The sequence below is a fragment of the Corvus brachyrhynchos genome, unplaced genomic scaffold (genome assembly GCF_000691975.1).
Source record: "Corvus brachyrhynchos isolate BGI_N302 unplaced genomic scaffold, ASM69197v1 scaffold23, whole genome shotgun sequence".
Classification (NCBI taxonomy): Eukaryota; Metazoa; Chordata; class Aves; order Passeriformes; family Corvidae; genus Corvus; species Corvus brachyrhynchos.
Genome location: NW_008238983.1, coordinates 522,122 through 542,569, shown reverse-complemented (window position 1 = coordinate 542,569; position 20,448 = coordinate 522,122).

The window sequence follows — 20,448 nt, the reverse complement described above, 5'->3', positions numbered from 1 at the left end:
TGCTGTAAAAACAGCATTCCCTCTTTCATCAGCAAAATGAGTAGAATAGAAAGTCACAGTTTGACAGACCTTGAATTGCAGCTGTCTTCCCTACAGTCAAGCTGAGATTTTGATGCTGTGTTTGGCTGTCTTATTGTTTTAGAATGTTCTTGGTTGCTTTCTGCTGCACTGCATCACATCGTCACAGGAAATGTTCAATCTAAGTTTGAACATGTCAGGTCTACTGTGGACTGTGATGTACTCAGTCTGTGTTTTGCTCTCATCTGCAATTTACATCTGCATGGCTGGCTGAGTCTTGTAACTTGTCTTGTATGTCTGTGTTGCAGCAGAGAATGCTTAAAACTTCCTTCCATAATAACTGAAATTGAGTTTTTTATTCCAGTAGATGTTCCCTGCTCTATCTACTATGTAGCTGAGAAAAAGTATGCCAGTTTAAAGCTACTAAGGGGCAAGAAAGGACTTACTGCACAGGGATAACAGAGATTACCTTTCTCTTTAGATAGCATTGAAAATGCCTCAGAGCTTCATGTTAAGTTTTATGTCCCCTGTTGGATGTTCCCTTTCAAGAAAGATGTGGGCAACCTGGAGGGAAAACAGTGAAGGTCTGAGAATAGTTAGAAATCCTGAATATATGACATGCCAGAAAACATTGAAATAACTTGAGTTCTTTAGGGAAAATAAAATTAGAGGATGATCTTGAAATAACTAAAAAGCTTCTGCAAAAATGAAGTAGAGTATATTCCCTTCCTATTCATAGTGGGTAGGATAAAAACCCCCAGAACAGTCAAGGAGGTTTATGGGTTCAAAATTAAGAGGCACCTTTCTGATGGTAGGGACAACCAAGCACTAAACAGGTTCTTTTATAGAGGAAGCATAATCATTTGCCATTTGAGGGTTCTACAACCAGATTAGCTAATATTTTCAGCAATTAAGTAGATATAATTAAACTTGCCCAGGGCTGAGAAAGCACACTAAATGTTGTCTTGAGTTTTTTCTGGTCTTACATTGCTTATGCACTTACCAGCATCAAGCAATGAAAAGAAAGGAGGAGTGATCAGGTTGCTGGAACTGGAGGGGAGCTTTCCTGACTGGATCATGGTCACCACCAAAGGCCTGGATTTCTGTTTGTGTCATAACTCACACACAAGTCAGAGCATAGGGTTGTGGAAACCTTGAAGCAAGCTTGAAATTGTATGTACAAATGAAAATGCCTTCACCCACTGTACATATAAAGTGATGATTAGATCAGTTCAAATCAGTGGGTGTATCCTTTGACAATTACTAGAGTAATTGCTATATAATATACTATAGAAGGATGTCTTACAGTTTTTCAATATGCAGACTAATTGACCTAAAAAATGAGTGTTCTATTTTATAATTTTTATTAAGCTTCAACACTGGAAGTAAATTGACTCTAATACATTATACAAGGCAATAAGATTGAATTAGATATTTTTAAAGGGTTTTTTTCCCCTCCTATTTAAGTACTTCCTTATTTTAATGCTTTAATATCCACAGGGTTTGTAGAACACCTACATAAATTTAATTACACTACATTACTCTATTTTCTCTGAGCCTGGATCATTTCATGTACACATAGACAAAAAGGAATCTAATGATAAAGCACATCAGAAAAATCACATCTATATCTGAAATCTTTGTGTATCCCAGTTTCATACTTTACTTCTTTAAACAAAAACATGCAAAGGCAATGGACAGTGACAGGGTGTTTTGTGGCATGTGCTACCAGCTGCAAATTTTCTGGGGCAAAATGGAAAATGGAGTAGAAAAACTGTCAATGTGAGTACTGAAAGAGACTACTACAGCAAGTGGTGACAATTAGCTTCTCATTTTCCCAGCATCATTGAAGAAGAGATTAATCCTTTTCTGGTAAATTCAGAAACTGTAGCATCTGTGAGAGTTAATATCTTTCAACTCAAGGATCATGACCAGGAATGGGAGTTCTGGATGGTTTCCTCCTCTTAACAGAATGCAGCTTTCAGTTCCAGCTCTGTTCCTGTCTCTTCTTCAAAATCTGCTGGATGGGAGACCCCAGTACGTCATTGTGACTGACACCTCAGGAACGAGGCAGCTCCAAAGATTGCTACGTTTCAATTAGTTAAACCTTATGGGCACAAATTTTCAAAGTACCTTATGCACTAGTGCTAAATGTGGTACCTGTTCAGTAATTGCCAGATAGTTATTGGCAGACATACAGGTCTCTGCTTCTCCCACTTGAGAAAACTGTGTATGCTGTTCTGCTTCAGGATCAAAAAAAGCTGGAGATATAAAAACAGGGTGGTATTTTTAAAAAATGACTAATCAAATGTCAAATGAATATCCAAGGAAGAGAAACAACAGAATGAGAGTATTAGAATTTGTGTCTGTGCTTACTGATGCCTTAGGTGGCTTTGAGTTATAACTAGAAGGCTAGCAATAAACTAGATTTCTTATTGGTTTATATAAAGTTTATCTTGCCATGTTTTTGGTCTCAAATGGATGTTAATAGGATTTGTGGTGATTTGCTGGTGACTGATTTGCTCACAGCAAATGTGAAAAAAAAATTATTCTTCCTACAGTCTGAAGCAAATTTCAGTGCAAGGAGAACTACCCTCCTCCTCTTCCATGAGTCCCAGAGAGATCTGAGATCTGACACTTGAGTAGCTCACTCTGAGAAGAATGTGGCAGGAGAAGACTGAGAGATATTATGACCATTAAACTGAGTCAAAATCTAAAGCAGGTATGACAAGATGGCAGGTGCCCATTTCCTTTTTGTCTTCTCAGCCTCCCTCCTGTTCAATAATGGGAGCCACAAACGTTTCAAGAAAATGAATTTACAGGGCTGCTCATGTTCCCTTAGAACTAGTCCAGAGCTTCCCAGCAGTATGGTCAAAATCAGACTTTGATGATTCAAGACTGACAGCAAAATATTGGAGATTTTTGGGAGATGAGTGTGTGCTTTTCCTCTCTATTTTCAACCAGGCAAAAGTCATTATGGTGACAGGAACAGTCGCTGCTGCCAGAAGGGAAACAGAAACAAGGTAAGTGTTGCTAAATTTAGTAGTCCAGCACAGTACCATATGAAGCTGATACATATCTGTAATTTCTTTCTTGGTTTTCTAAGTATTTTCCTGGATAACTCTGATGTCAGTTCTTTGCTACCCATCAGAGCCCAATCTCCTTCAGGTGCACTCCATGTTCATTTCTAACCTCTCTTCAAAATATCTTCTGCAACACAAAGTTATCTGCCAGAAAAAACTTTATTTCCTCTCCTTCTCTTGAAAGAGAAAGGATCCAAATATTTCTTCTCAAGTCCTCATTTTGCTGCTGCTTCATCTGAGGAGAATGTAACAGCAGCCCTGCAGTGTAGTGTGTGTATTTCCAACATTGCCCACTGAAGAGTTGCAAAGCATTGTCATTTCTCAGGGCATCTGGCAGAGGGGTATTGGGGTACAGCTCTCTTTATTATAGAATGGCTGTTGGACTGCTTCATTAAGTCTCCTTGTAATTATTAAAGTTACTAGGGATGCCATTGTTTCTTTAGGGACTGTTACTTTTCGTGCATGTCATGCAAGTTGTGGTACATGCATGACATGCAGCATGCAGGCACAGTTTAAGTTAAAAAAAAAAAAGTGTTCTAAGCAGAAGAGAGTAGAACCAAATTATAGAAATTAACTTTAACAGAATTATGACCTGGAATGACCTGCTTCATCTCCTAAGCACTGTTGTATCTATACTCTTCAAATAAACTTTCTGGGCTCTTTTTAATTTATATCATCAGTACAGTTTCAATTATGTCCTTTGGACACAGTAGCAGCACCTTATGGTTTTCACTCCTTAGGTCCCTTAGGATCTTCTTCCTGTGATTGGTACAACTTCCACTACTGTCTCTACCTTCTTTTTACTAACCTAGTTACTCATGCTTTAACAGCAAAAGAGCAAATTCAATTTACAGGAATAGACATAGAAAACAAACCTTGTGTTTCAACAGCTAATTTAATCTAGGCTCTTAATAGAGGATGACTGAAAGATCAAGGGGACAGAGCACCTAGGGCCTGGAAAAAACTTACCACATCTCTTACAGGCCTACAAACACTAAATCATTTTTAAACTGGTTTCCAAGTAAAGGTTTGGGTTTTTTTCTATGCTGTTAAGTCCATGATTCTCTTAACTTGGACAGATTTCCTAGCAAAATGCTGGTTTTTGTTAAACTGGCAAAGGCCTTTAAGGGGCCATTTCAATTTCTACAGGACCACTTGCTGGTTAATATGTGCATTTAGAATACATTGGAAAATACTGTTTGTATGATGTGGGTTATCGACAGTGATGGAAGACCAGTGGGGTTCTTTTAAAACTGCTGACTCTTTTGTAAAAATGTGTAATGATTTATGAAAATTGTGTCAATGGGTATTATTAAGCAAAGTCTTTCTAGGAGACGCTCATTTGTCATTCTTAGGCACAAGTGAAAACCTTGCTTAGTGTCCTTCTTTCAATCTGAATGTCCACCTGCCTTTTAAAGGACATTGATGCAGATGGTTCTGGTCCTGCTCTGAAGCCTGCAGGCTATGCCTCTCTCTCTCACAGTGAAGTTGTTCAAACTGAGGTAGTGAGCAGTAGAAGGCAAAGAAGAGAGGCTTTACAGCCCTGTGATGATTTTAAATACAGCTTGTTTAGAGAATTGTATGGGCTGTGAATGTCAATTGTATCTTGACCCAGCTTCATCTCTATCAATTTCCCTTCTCTTTCAGGAGTTTGCATTTTCCCCTCAGTACCACTGCTTCCATCCTTCTGTCTCCAGTTTTAGTCCTTTCTTTCCCACTTTTCCCATCTAATTCTTGTGTCCCTGCTTCAGGTAAACCCCCACACTCTTCTCTTTGCCTCGAAACAAGGCAGACCCAGACTACCCTGTAATATGCTCAAGCAAAGAAAAGTCCTCCCACTTCACTTGCAACTTTGCCTTCATAGTCCTTGAGGAGGTTGCCATACTGAAGTTTTGGGGTTTTTTATTGTGGTTTTGTGTAGCAATGCAAAAGGGATGTAGTGAGAGTCACCCAAAATCCAGTAGGCAATGACAGAGTTGCATGGGCATGGTAGGAGAGACCACTCTTGGGGCAGTAGCTGTAGGAGCTTGAACCTTATCTGATTTCCCAGTGTATTCATGCTCTTTCCCAGATCCTGTAGATGTTGGACTACCAACACTCATGAGGTGGCTATGCATAGCACCTAAGTGGTGGGGTCAGCAGGACCAGGGCAGTGATCATGCCCTGTTCTCAGCACTGGTGAGGACACACCTTGAGTACTGTGCTTGGTTTTGGGCCCCTTCAAGAAAGATGTTGAGGTGCTGGAGTGTCCTTCCCAACAGAGTTGGTGAAGGGTCTAGAGACTAAGTTGATCGAGGGGCAGCTGAGGGAGTTGGGGGTGTTTATCCTGGAGAAAAGGAGTCCCAGGGGAGACCTTATTGCTCTTTACAACTGCCTGAAAGGAGGGTGTAGCCAGGTGGGGTACGGCTTCTTGCAGGCAACAAGTGACATGACAAGAGGAAACGACTTCAAGCTGCAAAAGGGGAGGTTCATATTGGATCTCACAAAGAATTTTTTCCCTGAAAGCATGGTCGGGAGTGGACCGCCCAGGGAAGTGTTGGAGTCACCATCCCTGGAAGTGTTCGAGAAAAGACTGGACATGGCACTTAGTGCTATGATTTAGTTGACATGGTGGTGTTTGGTCAAAGGTTGGACTCAAGAATCTTGGAAATCTTTGCCAACCTTAGTGATTCTGTGATTCTGAGTGGAGTCATGTGCCTTACGTGTGCATGCTCAACATTGTCTTCCATGCAATTTGCAAACTCACGGGTACTGCTGTGGAGTGTGTGGAAAGAAAAGGTGCTAAGAATGTCTATAAATTCCAGAAATGTCTTTGGGATGCTTGATTTCTGGTTTAGAAAAAAACATTTCTTTTTTAGAACTTGTTAGACAATCTTTTTGCCCTTTGGTTAGTCACTTCACATTAGGCTGACTAATAACTTTCAGTCCTTCCTGATATGCAATGGATTGAAATATTCATGAAGGGGTTCTTTTCTGCCTCTCTAACCCCTTTTTCTTTTGTTTGGTTTTGTTGGGGTTTTTTAATCTGATATTTTTCCTTTGAGGTCAGTGCTCATTTGTAGTCTATCCTTGAAAAGCTTTTCAATGCTCTTAAGCCCTTCATATATTCTAGGACAGAGACTCTTCTGAACAATTTTAATCACCAGTGTTTTCTGCCCTGGAATACACAAGACAAAATTAGCCATTCAAAAACCACCCAATGAACCCTGTCATCATCATATCGGATTTTATAAGTGTACATCATTAAGATGTGAGAAAAGCTGGCAAGTCATTACATTATTACTTGAATTACCATCCAAATAGATTTCATTTGCTCCTAAATGCCAATTGTAAAACAACAAGTGGATTCCTTCTCTCTGCCTGTAACTAGGTTCATTAATCTCAGCGGGGTGGGACTAAGGAAGGGCCTGTTCAAAGGAATCATACATGCTGTTAAAAACTTGTGAAACATGGTTTGGTCTACCCTTTAGGAGACTCACATTTCTAATTCTTTTTTTTTGGCTATGTATGAGAAATGTTACAATGCAATTTTTGAGCAAGCGAATTCAGATCTTCTGTAATTCAGTGCAGTAAGTCCAAAGTGTGGTTTGTTTGGTTGGAGTTTTTTTCAAAAGCATGCATTTTCTGTAGTATCATAAAATTACAGTATGATTTTTGCCACAGTTAAATTATTCCAGCAATAAAATTCTGAACACCCGACTTAAAAGGCACATTTCAATTGAAATAAAATGAGCAATGAATTAGCAGAGTACATGCTATGATGGAGATGAATAGAGATACTTTTGTATTCAAACACCAAAAGTGATCATAAAATTAGATTTCAGCTCATATTTCAAAAGTGGGAGATAGCTTTTTGAAGTTTTGGAAGCTTGGACCCCTACTATCAATGAGGTATAGGAATCTTACTTGCAAAGTAATTCTGAAAATACCATCTATTGTCACTGATCAAAAAAACTAAACAACCAACCAAACAGAAAGCCATCTTAAAGAAATAGATAGTGAGCATTTCTTGGATTTTAATCTAGGAAAGCAATTCCCACTGGTATTGCAGAAGTATTTAAAGAACAATTTCCAGTGAGTGGTTTAATTTTTCTGGCTTGTTCATGAATAACAGAGCTCAGTGCTTTCACACTGTTGATCTAACTACCAGATAGTAATTAAATTGCTCTACATAGCAATATCTAAGATGTTATGATGCTCCTCTCAGAGGCTGAAACAAGGCAGTTCTGTAATAAAATTATAACTGACATAAAACATTAATGGAGGCAGAGAGCTTTTCTCTTGAGTTTCTCCTACATCTCTAGAAAGACCTTGAATTACCAAATGAAAATTAAGTTGTTAGTGATCTTGTTTAACTTTCATTGAGTGAATTTTAGTAGATGTGTTATTTAAATAATAATAAAAAAGCAATGTGATTAGATTCCCCAGCATTAAACCTCTTCTACATTATTTCATGCTCACTATAATTATCTTAGAAAGAGAATACACAGGGCTCTGAACTCCCAAATCTCTTTCTGTATGTGCAGATGTCATTTTACTGCCCTTATTTAGCAATTGCTACTTCTGCCAAAGTCCTACCCCATTCAGACCATTTCTGGAGCACTAGTGTTTGTGTCAATGCTTATTTCTTCCATAAACCTCGTATTTGAGAGAACACATGTGATATCTTACACCGTGTCTCCTCCTACATTGCAGGACAATGCAGGAGAGATGAAGAATTCTCCTGTGTTCTGTATCCCCAGTCCCCTTGGTGCACAAGGGAATCAAAAATCAGTGTCCATTCCCAGAAAAATCCAGGGCAATGGTCAGATAAAACTGAGCTGAGCACCAGCAGGTGATATGGTATGCTGTGTGCCGGCAAATTTGCTGTGACACTGCCCACTCTTCTGTCCCCTCCTGACTCTCCTACAGAGGCTGGCTGGGTGGGGCACAGGGTGCATTTGGGGTAATCAGTGGGGTGAAGGTGTCCCTGGCTTGGTGCACGTGCTCCACCCTGGGATGTTTGGAAGACTGTGCCTAAAGCAGAGATGGTCTCTGAAGCTTTGCCAGAAAAGGGAGGCAGCGGGAAGCTCTTTAGACTCTTTCCTTGCCCCAGGCCAGGCTCTCACTACTGTTTTAGCAATATAAACTGAGACTGAGTAATCTCAGATCCAAACATTGCCAGCACGACAAAACAGGACCTGGAGGATGTACAGCCAAGGGAGGGGCCTGTGTCCTGAATAGCATGGGCAGAACAAGACCCAGCCTCAACAGGGACAAAGTAGTAGAAACACTTTGCATGGAGTGGAATCTTGGGCCATGACAGCAATCTTGGGCCATCTCTTCACATGGAGAGAGCCTAAGGACCCTTTTGCCCTCTGCTGTAGAAAAAAAGGATAAAAGAGACGGTAGATACCTGTCATGCTATGGACAAATATGCATTAGCATATTGAGGCATGGCACTGAGCCTGACTTGGTTTACTCAGCTCCATATAAGTCCAGCCTGGGGGATTGTCTTGGCTCTGTGTGGCTTAAAACAAAATAATTAATGCAAAATTGACATCAGTCTTTGGCTGAACAAGGAATTAAAGCTGGGTCCTCCTGGGCGCTAATTCAGTGTGCCAGACATCAGAGCTCCTTATGCCTCAAGGGACTCATAATGCTGTAGTAACTGAAGGACCTGTAGCTCAACTTCCCAGGGCACTGACTGACTTGGGCAACTTAAGTTCATATTGGAGAATGTACAGGATCTCAATCCTTCAGGAAATTCAATTTCCCCACAACGTGCTTGCAGCCATCAACCCCCACAGCTTTTTTCTCTACAGCATGGGAAGAACTGGAAAGTTTAATGTGAGTTTTCTGGTTTCATTTTTAATTATGGTCTCTACGGCTGTATGTACCTCATCAGATATCCTCAAATCCTACACAGAAGAAGCTAGGTCAGGACATAAAAATTAGCCAGATAAAGATGGAATACTCCGCAAGAAGCCAGAGGAAGGTTAAGGCTATTATTTAAATGTCATTCAAGTTAAGTAAGATAAAATGATAGGCACAGTGTAGCAATAGCTGTGAACCTCTCAACTTTTGTAAAGTACACATAATTCACACAAAGAGAGTGACCCTATTATTTCAATGATTATCAGATTAAAATTCACAGGGCCTCATTTGTCCTAGGTCTGGATACAAGTGGATCAAAATATCTGCCCTCAGATGATGCTGGAAAACTTCAGGATGTTAACAATGTCCCTCATTCCATCCTCCCTTTTCTTCTGCAGGACCAGGTTGGGAATTGAAGACTTCATCTGCATCAGGTAATACCATCAACAGCCTTTAAACCTGGGCCTTCCCAGGTACAGATAGCTGTTCTACTAGTTGATATTACAATGAAAGTTCTTCCTACAGGGAACTAAGATCTTAGAACACAGTTTCCCTTTCTCATGAGTGTTGAGGAGCAGTATATATAAATATGTAGTCATTTATACATGAACACATTTGTGTGTGTATATATACATACATGAATATAAAGAAATAGGAGCAATAATTATCACAACTGGTTGTTGGTTTTTTCTATGTTTCAGGTAATTGCATTAATCTTCATAAAGGCCTGGAGATCTTCTTTGTTTTGTTGTAAGGAATAAAAATGTTCTGCATTTTGAATGAGCTAGAGGAAGGAAAAAAGAAAAGCTGAATCAGCAAAGGTAATGCACACTTCTCCCCTTATCCCCACTTCTTTTCCAACTAGCTCCACTACTGAGTATGTGTGATGTGCAGAAAACTTTCTGATAGCTTTGCCAAACACATGATGGTTAAATATTTTTTGAATGGTATTAATGACAAAATCTCTCTTTTATGTGTTAGCCTCACTTGGGTAAGTTGCATGTCTACAGTGATGCCTAGAATAGAAGTGACTGAAAGAGTTCACAGAATGCTCTATGCCAAGATACTTTTTTTTTTTTTTTTTTCCCATGAATGCTCTAGTCCATACAAAATAATCTGGGGTTTTAGTGTCCGCATTTTCTTTCTGTAACTCTTACTGCATCTAGTCTTTAAATGGTTTAAGAACATATGTTCATGGTCCTGGAATTGCCTGCAAATGCCTGTACCAAAACACAATTTTCCAGGGACTAAACAGCTTTTAACTGATCCATTTGAACAGTGTCTGCTGGCAGTTCTTCTTTTGCCAATTAAAGTTATGTGTATTTTATTGGAAAAATATCTTCCTTGCCATTCATTCAGTCAACAGTGATTTATGAAGGATGAGGATCTCTGCGACAAATACAGAGCTTCAGATTACAACTACCACAAAGTTTGCGCTTGTTCAGATATTCAGGAGTTTGGGGAGTTTGGTGGTGCTTTTCTTCTTTTTTTTTTTTTTTTTTTTTTCTTAAAATCCATTGAGAAATAAAACTGAAAAGATTAGCCTGCTTTGGCGGTGTGTCGTGTGGGTTGACTCCCTACAGGCAGCCGGGCTGGCAGAGGATTGCAACACCGGGCGATCTCTGTAATGGAAAGGTAAGGCTCGGCGCAGGATGCTGGTTGCTGGTTCCATGGCGCTCCAGCACTTCCCGCAAGCTCCCACAGGGTGGCAGAGGCAGTTCACGTTAACAAACTACTTAGTCCGGCTGCAGGCGGAAGAAATCCTGGTAATTTTACATCTGGAAACGTCCTTCTAACTAGCTGTGGGGTTGTGGAAAGCCTGCAGGGGCGCTGCCTTTGTATACCCTCCTCTCTGTGCCCTCTGGACACTCCAACTTCTCCTTGCAGGTAAATAATGCCCATGTTAGCCCAGCTATCTTTGGGTGCTCAAAATAAAATGTTAGCATGTTTTTCAACCAGCATCAAATATTCCTTTTTCCTTGTTAAAGTTCCTTAACTTAACTGTTTCCTTACAGTTTGCTTTGTTGCTCTGTGAAAAATGTCTTCAAGTGATCTGGAAAAGAAGTGATAAAGCAAACTTCTTTAAGTTTCTAGCAGAGGAAAAGAAAACTTAAAACTGATGCTCTAAAGGTTAGGATGTAGGGAATGCATGAAGGCATTGAATATAGTCTCAAAAGACCTCACATCAACAGGAGTTAGTATTGATTCACTCCTTTACAATGTTGCTGGGTAGTGATGTTGCAGCACAAAGGAAACATTGCATGTTGTGAATCTGTACATTAAGTGTATTTTGCGGGTCTGTGTACATGCATCCCTCAATGGTGAAGGTCTTAAGGCTTGAGAATATATAAATTAATTTTCTGTATATTTTCCAACATCAGGAAAAGAAGGCTTGATGTACAGAAAGAGAAAAAGAAATGCACTTAGAAGTGAAATTGGAGCTCCTGTGAGACTTTCTTTAGGACTTCATGATCTTAATCCACAGGCCTGGACACCACCAAGCGCCTATGAGGACAGTGTGAGAATAAATTGTGTAATTTATTACACTATCTTGTGCTAGTAAAAAAAGACTGATAATTTCTGCATCTCTCCTCTGGCTGGGAAATGCCTCATCCTTTTTCAGCATCTCCTCACTGCAGTCCTTATCTTAAGGAAATAAGCAATGAAGTGTATTCTGCCCAGAAAGGTCTCCTTTACTCCTGATACTTTGGAGGGAAGAAGGTCTGGTTTTTCTGTTGGGTTCTTCTCTACACCTGTGAAGTCATGAAGAGCAGAACCTGGAGCCAGCCTTGATTTTTTACCAGCTTTGTTCTATTGTCTTCCACTCCATCTCTCTCTCAGGAGAAAGATGTGTTCATGTTCCTGTATCCTTTTTCCTGCTACTTGGCCCTCCATCAGGAAGGTGAGGACAAGTTTTCTTCTATCCTACTGAGCCCACTGCCCTTGGAAGGATCATCCTTGTTCCACATGGTGGCAATGATAGAGGGAAAAGACAAGAGAACAGGTATGGTAAAAGGGAAAAGGAAGAAGTTCAAATACTTGGGCAAAAATGAGTACAAAACAGAAGAGTACAAAAAAACCCCACCCTTGAAATGATACAGTGACACAACACAGAGGCTGAGGAGAATTTTTATTCTTGCTAGATTTCCACACTTCAGATGATTTCCTTTCACATGAAATATTCATGTGCCTAATAACATGACTTATTGGTAGCTAAAAAGTTATTTTTCTTCCCATGAGCATGTTTTAAGGGTTAAGAACTTGAAAATATTTCTAATTTACTAATAAGAAAAAAGGGTTAAATCAATCACGGAATCAAACTATGCTGAGTTGGAAGGGACCCACAAGGATCATTGGGTCCAACTCTTAGGCCTGCACAGGCCATGCCCAAGAATCACACCATGTTCCTGAGAGCATTGTCCAAACACTTCAACTCTGTCAGGCTTGGTGCTGTGACCATTTCCCTGGGGGGCCTGTTCCAGTGCCCAAACACTCTCTGGGTGAAGAACCTTTTTCTAATATCCAACCTAAACCTCCCCTGACACAACTTCAGGTCATTCCCTTAGGTCCTGCCACTGGTTACCAGAGAAAAGAGATCAGTGTTTGCTACTCCTCTTCCCATCACAAGGAAGTTGTAGATCACAATGAGGTCTCCTCTCAGTCTCTTCTCCAGGCTGAACAGAACAAGAGACCTCAGCTCTTCCTCACACAGCACAGATCCTTCACCATCTTCATGGCCCTTCTTTGGATGCTCTCTTTAATGAGAAAAACTTTAATGTCTTTTTTATATTGCAGTGCCCAAAACTGCCCCAGCACTTGAGGTGAGGCTGTCCCAGTGCAGAGCAGAGCAGGACAATCCCTACCCTTGCCTGGCTGGTGATGCTGTGCCTGATGCAACCCGGGACAGGGCTGCCCCTCCTGGCTGCCAGGGCACTGCTGACTTGTATTCAACTTGCCACTGACCAGGACCCACAGGTGCAGCATCGCATTCCCCAGTCTGCACGTACATCTAGGGTTCCCCCATCCCATCCTGGCACTTCCCCTTGTTGAATTTCATAGGGTTGGTGATTGCCCAGCCCTTTAATTTACCAAGATCTCTCTGCAGGGCCTCCCTGTCTTTGAGGGAGCGAACAGCTCCTTCCACTTTTGTATCATCTGCAAACCTACTTAATATCCCTTCCAGTCCTGCATCCAAGTAATTTATGAAGATGTTGAAGAGTACAGGGCTGAGAATGTTAGCCTGTGGAACTCCACTAGTGACAAATCTCCAGTCTGATGTCACCCCATTCACTATAAACCTTTGTGCCTGACCCATCACCTATCCATGATGTGTTTATCCAGTTGTGTGCTGGACATTTTGACCAGAAGGATCCTGTAAGACACATTATCAAAATCTACTGAAATCTAAATTGATTACATCAGCTGGTTTCTTTTGATCAACTCTGTGAGTTACCTTGTCATAAAAGAAAATCAGATTTGATAAGCAGGACTTTCCTCTCATGAAGCTGTGCTGGCTGTGACTAATGACTCTGTTGTCTTTCAGGTGTTTTTCAATACCTCCCAGAATAATCTTCTTCATAACTTTGCCAGGCACTGAAGTGAGACTGACAGGCCTGTAGTTTCTGGTGACTTCCTTCTTGCCCTTCTTGAAAATTGGGACAATGTTTGCCAGCTTCTGGTCAGCTGGAACCTCTCCAGATTCCCAAGATCATTCAAAAATCATCAAGAAAGATTTTGCAATGACATAAGCTAGCTCTGAGGATTCTTGGATGAATTCCACAAGGCCCCATAGATTTGTAGGGGTCCAGCTAGAACAGCAGATCCTGCACAGTTTCAGGGTCAACTGGCAATTGATCATTTTTGCAGTCACAATCCTCCAGCTCAGGGCACTGAGACCCCCTCGATCCATCATCCGTGTTGAAGACAGAGGTCAAGAATGCATTAAACATTGTCTTGTCTCTGTCCTTGCTTGTGAGGTGACCATTCTCATCCTGTAATGGGACAGTGTTATTTTTTCACTCCCTATTGCCATTAATATATTTGAAAGTACTCTTTTTATTGTCCCCCACAGTTCTGGTCAGCTTCTAGTCCAGACAACCTTTGGCTGCAAGCATTTTCTCCCTTCCGTGTCAAGTAGCATCTCTGGATTATTTCCATTTCACCTGACCTTGCTTCCACTGAACATATACCTTTCTCTTTAGCCTTATTTCCAAGAGAAGATTCCTGTTCATCCAAGCTAGTCTTCTGCCTTGTCTGCTTGACTTCCAGCATTTGGGAACTCCCTGCTCCTATGCCCTTAGGAGGTGATGTTTAAAAAGTGACCAGCGCTGATGGATCCCAGCAGCTGCAAAGAACATTTTCCCAGGAGATCTCACTCCAGAGTTGAAGAGACACTTAGAGTCCAGAGTTGAAGCTTTGCTGGCACTTTTCCTCCTGTCAACAGAGATTTTAAACTCAATCATTTCATGGTTACTGTGGCCAAGACAGCCACCCACCACTCATGAAATCCACTCTGTTAACCTCTACTCTGTGCAGTCGATGAAGGAGGGATTCTTTCAAAGTCGGCTCCCTTAGGACCTGTTCCATGAAGTTGTTGTCTAGGTTTTTTTGGAATCTTCTGGCCTGCGTTGTACCAATCAAACTGTTGCTATTTTGAATTGCATTTTTTTCTGGTATTAATGTGCTGAAATCTCTAGACAAGGAGCAAGAAGTCACAAGAAAATAAAATACTTCCATTTGAAACTGAAGTACTGGGACATATAAGCTAGGGGGTTTGTGCTTGGTTTTTGTTGGCTTTCCTTTTTAAATCCCTGTATATTCTAAAGGCTTGTGAAAAGCCATCTTTTTCTATCACTAGTTCTGTTAAATCTATCAAAAGTGTTTCGAAAGCAACTGGCTGGCTCTACTTAATTAACACCATGAGACAGTTTAAGATTCCCTTGTATTCCTGATGCCCAGAATACTTTAAATAGCACAGATATTTCTGGCACCTCTGTGAGTGGGACATGTGGCATCTCCAGAGTACCTATTCTGCTGAACATCTTTGTGCAAAGAAATAATCACAACTCACTTGGACTTGTATGCCAGGGTTTGTTTGCTTGGCTGACAGGCTGATGGGCGATATCTCTCTCCACCGACAGCATGTGTTTGCTTTAGAGAGACATATTAGTACTTGACAAATGTGGAAGCCCTGGACTCAGATACAGAAAGCAGCTGAAAAGAGGGGAAACATGTTTTAACAGCTGTGATTTAATGAACATTGGGCAGTTGAGCAGCTACTAGATGGGATCAGGCAAATACTTTCTATTAAAAGTTACTCTGAACTTCCTGTATTCAGCTAAGAATATGCAGCTGATCATTATATCCTCTTTTTAGATTCAAGTTTTATCTTCTCAGAGAATGCCTTTGAAAATAGCAAAGATAACATGGTCTCTTTGTGCCCAGGTGAGGTATCCAAGATTCAATGGGGAGATTGAGGCACTTCCCTGCTTTGCCCAATCTAAAGCTCAATAAACATCTTACACTTTGAACTCTCACTGGGGACAGGTTTGCCTCCAAAAACAGGAGTGAGGCAACAACCTTGTGAATTTCTGCACTGCACAGAATGCTCTAAGATTAAAACTATACATAAACCTCTGCAAATGTTAATACTTGATTTATAAAGAGTACACAAAGGGAACTTGCTTCAAAACTGAGGTACCCAGGACTCTGGCTGTCCTAACAGGGATCTGATGCCACACCAGAATGAGAGCTGAGTGACCTCCAAAATGCCTCCACCATGGGAAGGAGGGCCAGTTATGTGGGCCAGGACAGGTCCAGAGTGATTTACACTCAGGTGCCTGACCTAAATGACTGGCAGATCAGTAGCCAGTTTTTATACTGAAACTTATCTGGATATCAATGTGACACCTAAATATTATCACTGGGATAAGTCAGTAGAACTTTTTTTTAATCTGATTTTATACTGTGCAATATTCAAGGTTGCAGATATATTTGTTCCAATGAAATATATGTACCAACTTACAGTGATTGCTAAGAAGCCAGTGCAACCCATGGATTGGCACTACAGCTCAAAGGTGGTTTTGGCTATTGCAAGAGGAAAATACTTGAAAGGTCCTTTGTCATATTCAAAAAGAAACTCAGGAAATATATGTGAAAGGGCAGAAGAGGGGAAGGAGGGGAAAATATATTATAAGACACCTAAAACTTTTATTTACAGTGAAATTCAATGGTTCATTTGGTTTGAACTCTCTTCCCATTCAGCAGATGGATGGGAAAGTGGAGATGTAAGTTGTTTAGCTGATAAGAAATCTCCTTTTCCTGCATGAGTGGGTGGGAATTCTGGTCAGAGAACTAAGAATTCTCTTGTGCTTCTTCAGCTTTAGCTATTGTGAATGATGGAAATGATGAAGTACAAGGTACTTTGTGTACATGTATAGACAGCCACATCCTCCTCAGGCCTTCACATGCATTTCATGATATATACAGTCACTTAACTGGAGATAAAACCAGCAAATATTAAAGAACATCTAAATAAAATTTGACTTTTTAATTCAGGTAACTGTAAAAATAAAAAGTTAAGATTTTGTTTACATCTCTAAGCACAGGTATATCTAACTTTACAGGTTCATGCTAAGAAGCTAAAGGGTTTACGTCTAGTACGCAACGTAGGTGTTTGCAAATCCTGTCACCTTGCTGCTTTAAGGGAAATATTTACAAAGTGTCAAGGATTAAAATGTTAATTTGAAAGCAGAAATTACTGCTTGTGCAGGAAAAAGTTTTTTGAGACTGCTATATTCCTTTCAGAAACAAAGTAAACAAGTAATAAAATCAGTTCAAATTTGACTTCTAGTTCCATTGAAAAAGAAAGTGAAAAATATTTGGAAAACCTGAATTTTTTTATTTTAAACTGAGATGAAAGGTCAAATTCAGCTAAATTTAACACAGAAAATATTACAGCAGAAAAAAAAAATATTTTGTCCTGTTGCATTCAGCCTAAGAGATAGTATCCAGGTTTATGGTGTAGTAAAAATTGAACCAATTTTGAAAGGAAAGAGGCATGTGAATTAGTTACTAGAAGTCACCTCTTTTTTTAAGAAACTTAAATGAAACTCATTTACTGATAGGGCCACTAGAAGGACAATTGGTGCAGGGGCTCAATTCAGAGGGGAAAGAAAGGAAGCTAAAGGCTTTCAAATAGAGCGATGAGGGTAGAATAAAAGGATTAAAAAGAAATACTTAACTGATATACTTCTGATTTTTCAGGTTCACTAGTATTTTACATGTCTCTGACTGTTTTTCATGCAGCTGTTTTCTTTATTATAAGGAATTTTTCTGTGCCTTAGAAAGAGATACCAACTTTCTGTACAGGAGGGAACATAATGCAAGTGCAAAATGGCCTTGTCTAGCATAAGGAATAGCAGTCTGGGCACATTAACTGGTTATTGTCAAGTAGTATGTAGGTACCACCTAGATGCAGGCTTATCCAAGTGCATCCACATTTCAAATGGTTGGTTTGAAGGGAGATGAAGATTTAAGAGCACCTGCCATTATCTGTGTTCTTTCATGTGTAGGTATAGAAATGAGATTACAATTCTGAAAGCTTGGTTCATTTGGATCATCTAAGAATCTGTGGTTTGAGATATATATATTTATACACAATCAAATTGCTTATTTTGTATTAAAGTTATTTTTAAATATTAAAAAAAGAAAATAACTGCCTTACTGTTCTGATATAAAGCTAATCACCTAAGCAGTCTGAGAACTGGAAGAAGTTTTTGTTCATAACAGGAAAATACAGAAAATAATAGGTAGATAACATGCAAAATACCTGGTTTCTGATTGTTTGGAATTGCTAATTCAAAAAGAGAAGTAAAATTGTATCTATTAGACATATTTATAGCACTGTGCACTCTTTTATGCTCAGCACTGGACCCGTATGGTTCTTTGTATGATTCCAGAAAATTAACACTTATTGTTGCAATGCATCTATTCTCTAAATGAATGGGAAGGTTAGTCGTTCCACTCAATAACTGGTTTCACGGTACAGCTGGAATATTAACGCCCAGTATTTCATTAAATACCTGAATAATTTAGGCTTTTCTTGAAATGACCACATAGAGAAGTGAAGTGGTATATAATAGACTACTTGTGCCAGCAATTGTTCTGAGTGATTGAAACTCAGTAGTCTCACAGAACGGGTCACACATGCTAAGATACATATTTAGGCTCACTCTTTTGCAGTTTGCATCTCAGGGTGCATCTACTAGAGCTAATGGTTGCTTTAGGCCATGCTGCTGAGCCTGCTTCAGTTTCATGATTTTTTTCCCAACCTCCCAACATTTTAAAGGCCACACTGGGAGTAGAGAGCTGCTCCATTTATATCTTACTCCTACCAAACCAAGTGGTTAGTTTTCAGCTGGATTAACTCCCTCAACCAACCCAGCTGTACAAGTCTACATGCTGGGCAGGGTGGTGGGGGGTGGAAATAAGTGGAAAGGGACAGCAGCATTCAGATAGGGTCAGGTTGCCAGGATTCTGCACTTCTGCCTCTTTCCAAAAGGAAACTTCAAATGTCTTACAAAACAATGCTATCTGGATGAAACATGCATGGATCAGTGGACCTTTATAGCTTGGCCACCTGTCTGAAAAAAACTGACAGTCCAGACCTTCTGGGCTCTTATACAAATCGTCCAAACCACTTGTCCATGTTTGTTTGCAGTGTAAGGTGCTGAATTTGTTATTGCAGCAAGAATATAGTAGGAATAATATCTGGGACAGGAGAGGATGATTGTGAAAAACAGATGTTGCTTTTTAAAAACGGCTTCCATGGGGTTTTTTTACTAATTTCAGCATCAAATAACCAATAAAAGCCACCAACTACTTTATTATTTTTTTCCATATCTTAATTATATAAAAACATCAGCACTTTATTTAGTCTTTGATTAACATAATTCAAGTACAAAGTTCAGCCTCAGCAAGGACACAAGGATATTGATTATCTGTCCTTCTCAACAGAGTCAAAAACCACTTCTGTGCTGTGTTTATTAGTACATGTTCATAGCTATGGCATTGAAATCTATCAGTGTGATCGACCTTTATTTTCAGGCAGTCAATAGCCATTGACCCAGGCAGATAAATTACCATAGTGAATTTTGCTGTTGCTTGCTCAATAATTGACCTACTGAATGCTTATTCTTTTTTTTTCCTTCCCGTTTACCTATCAAATATATATAAAAAAAAAATCACACAAATTCAAACAAATATATAAATAAGAAGCAGGTCGCAAATCACTTCACTATTCTCTGTGTTTGCATGGGGACACATGGTGCCTTTCTTATTTCTACCTTTTGGTGTCAGCAAAACACCCGTTTTGCTGAGGAAAAAGGAAGAGCAGGAACAGTTTTTCAAATAGATGGTAGTTCAGATAAAGAATATGCTATCCTGTGGCTACAAAAGATGTCTCACAGATTTTGTTGATCCCAGTAAAATCTTTATGAATGGCCATTATACAGGCTGCAACATTTTGGTCTTGATTTGCATCTAAACATGGCAATATTTAGATATGATACATTAGACTGTTTCCTCTGTCCTGTCAGAAACCTAGAGACCTCCTCAAAATATGAGATCTTAATCTGGCCTTTCCAATAGATTTTGAGAGTTCAGAAACAAAATCTTACTTTGACACAGTTTTAATAATTAAAATAACTTCTGATTTTGAAAATCAAATAGTTTCTTAGACTAACTTCCCATTTTCTTCTTTGTTACATAAAAACTATTAAATTGCCAAGGAAGAAATGAATTGCAAAAAATGATGTGTCAGTTTGTGTCTTTTGTGTATTTGATCTGAAAAGGGCATGATTTTTAGGCAGCTTCAAAACTGCATTCTGTTGTTGTTTCAGGAGACAAAGAGGGAGTCTTAGCAATCAGGTGGCCTGTTTCTTACTGTGAGGAGCAACATGTAGGTTCAGGGATGTATTTTCAATGCATGTCTTGTGCCATTGAGCTGGAAAATCTCTGACATTCAGTTTTAGCCTATTTCCCCTAAAGTTACTGTTCGGAGGCAGAATGTGAGTTTAATAGAAAAAAATTGTGCTTGTTGTGTCCAATGGGATTATTATTAAATGACATGATTCTATAGAGGGGGCTTTGAGCTGTTCACAACTTTACTCTTTTTTTTTTTTCTGTCCCACATAAAAGTAATAGATTAAGGCTAAGAGACTTTTTGGTATACATATCTATAGTGGCTGTATTTACATTAGAGGGCTTTTCAAAAAGCAGTATTATGGTTTTGAAGCTAAGCCTCTGAGGGTATTAATTGACTTCAATGGCCCTGATCATCCTTTCCTGAGACCTCCCTCCACCTCTGCCCCTGAGCTCCATTTCATCTCATTCAAGGGCCAGCAGTCCTGGCTAAGATATGGTGTAGGTGTGACTGTCTTTGCTTCCTGAATCAAACTTGGACTTGTATTGTGGCCTTGCTGCCAGTCTT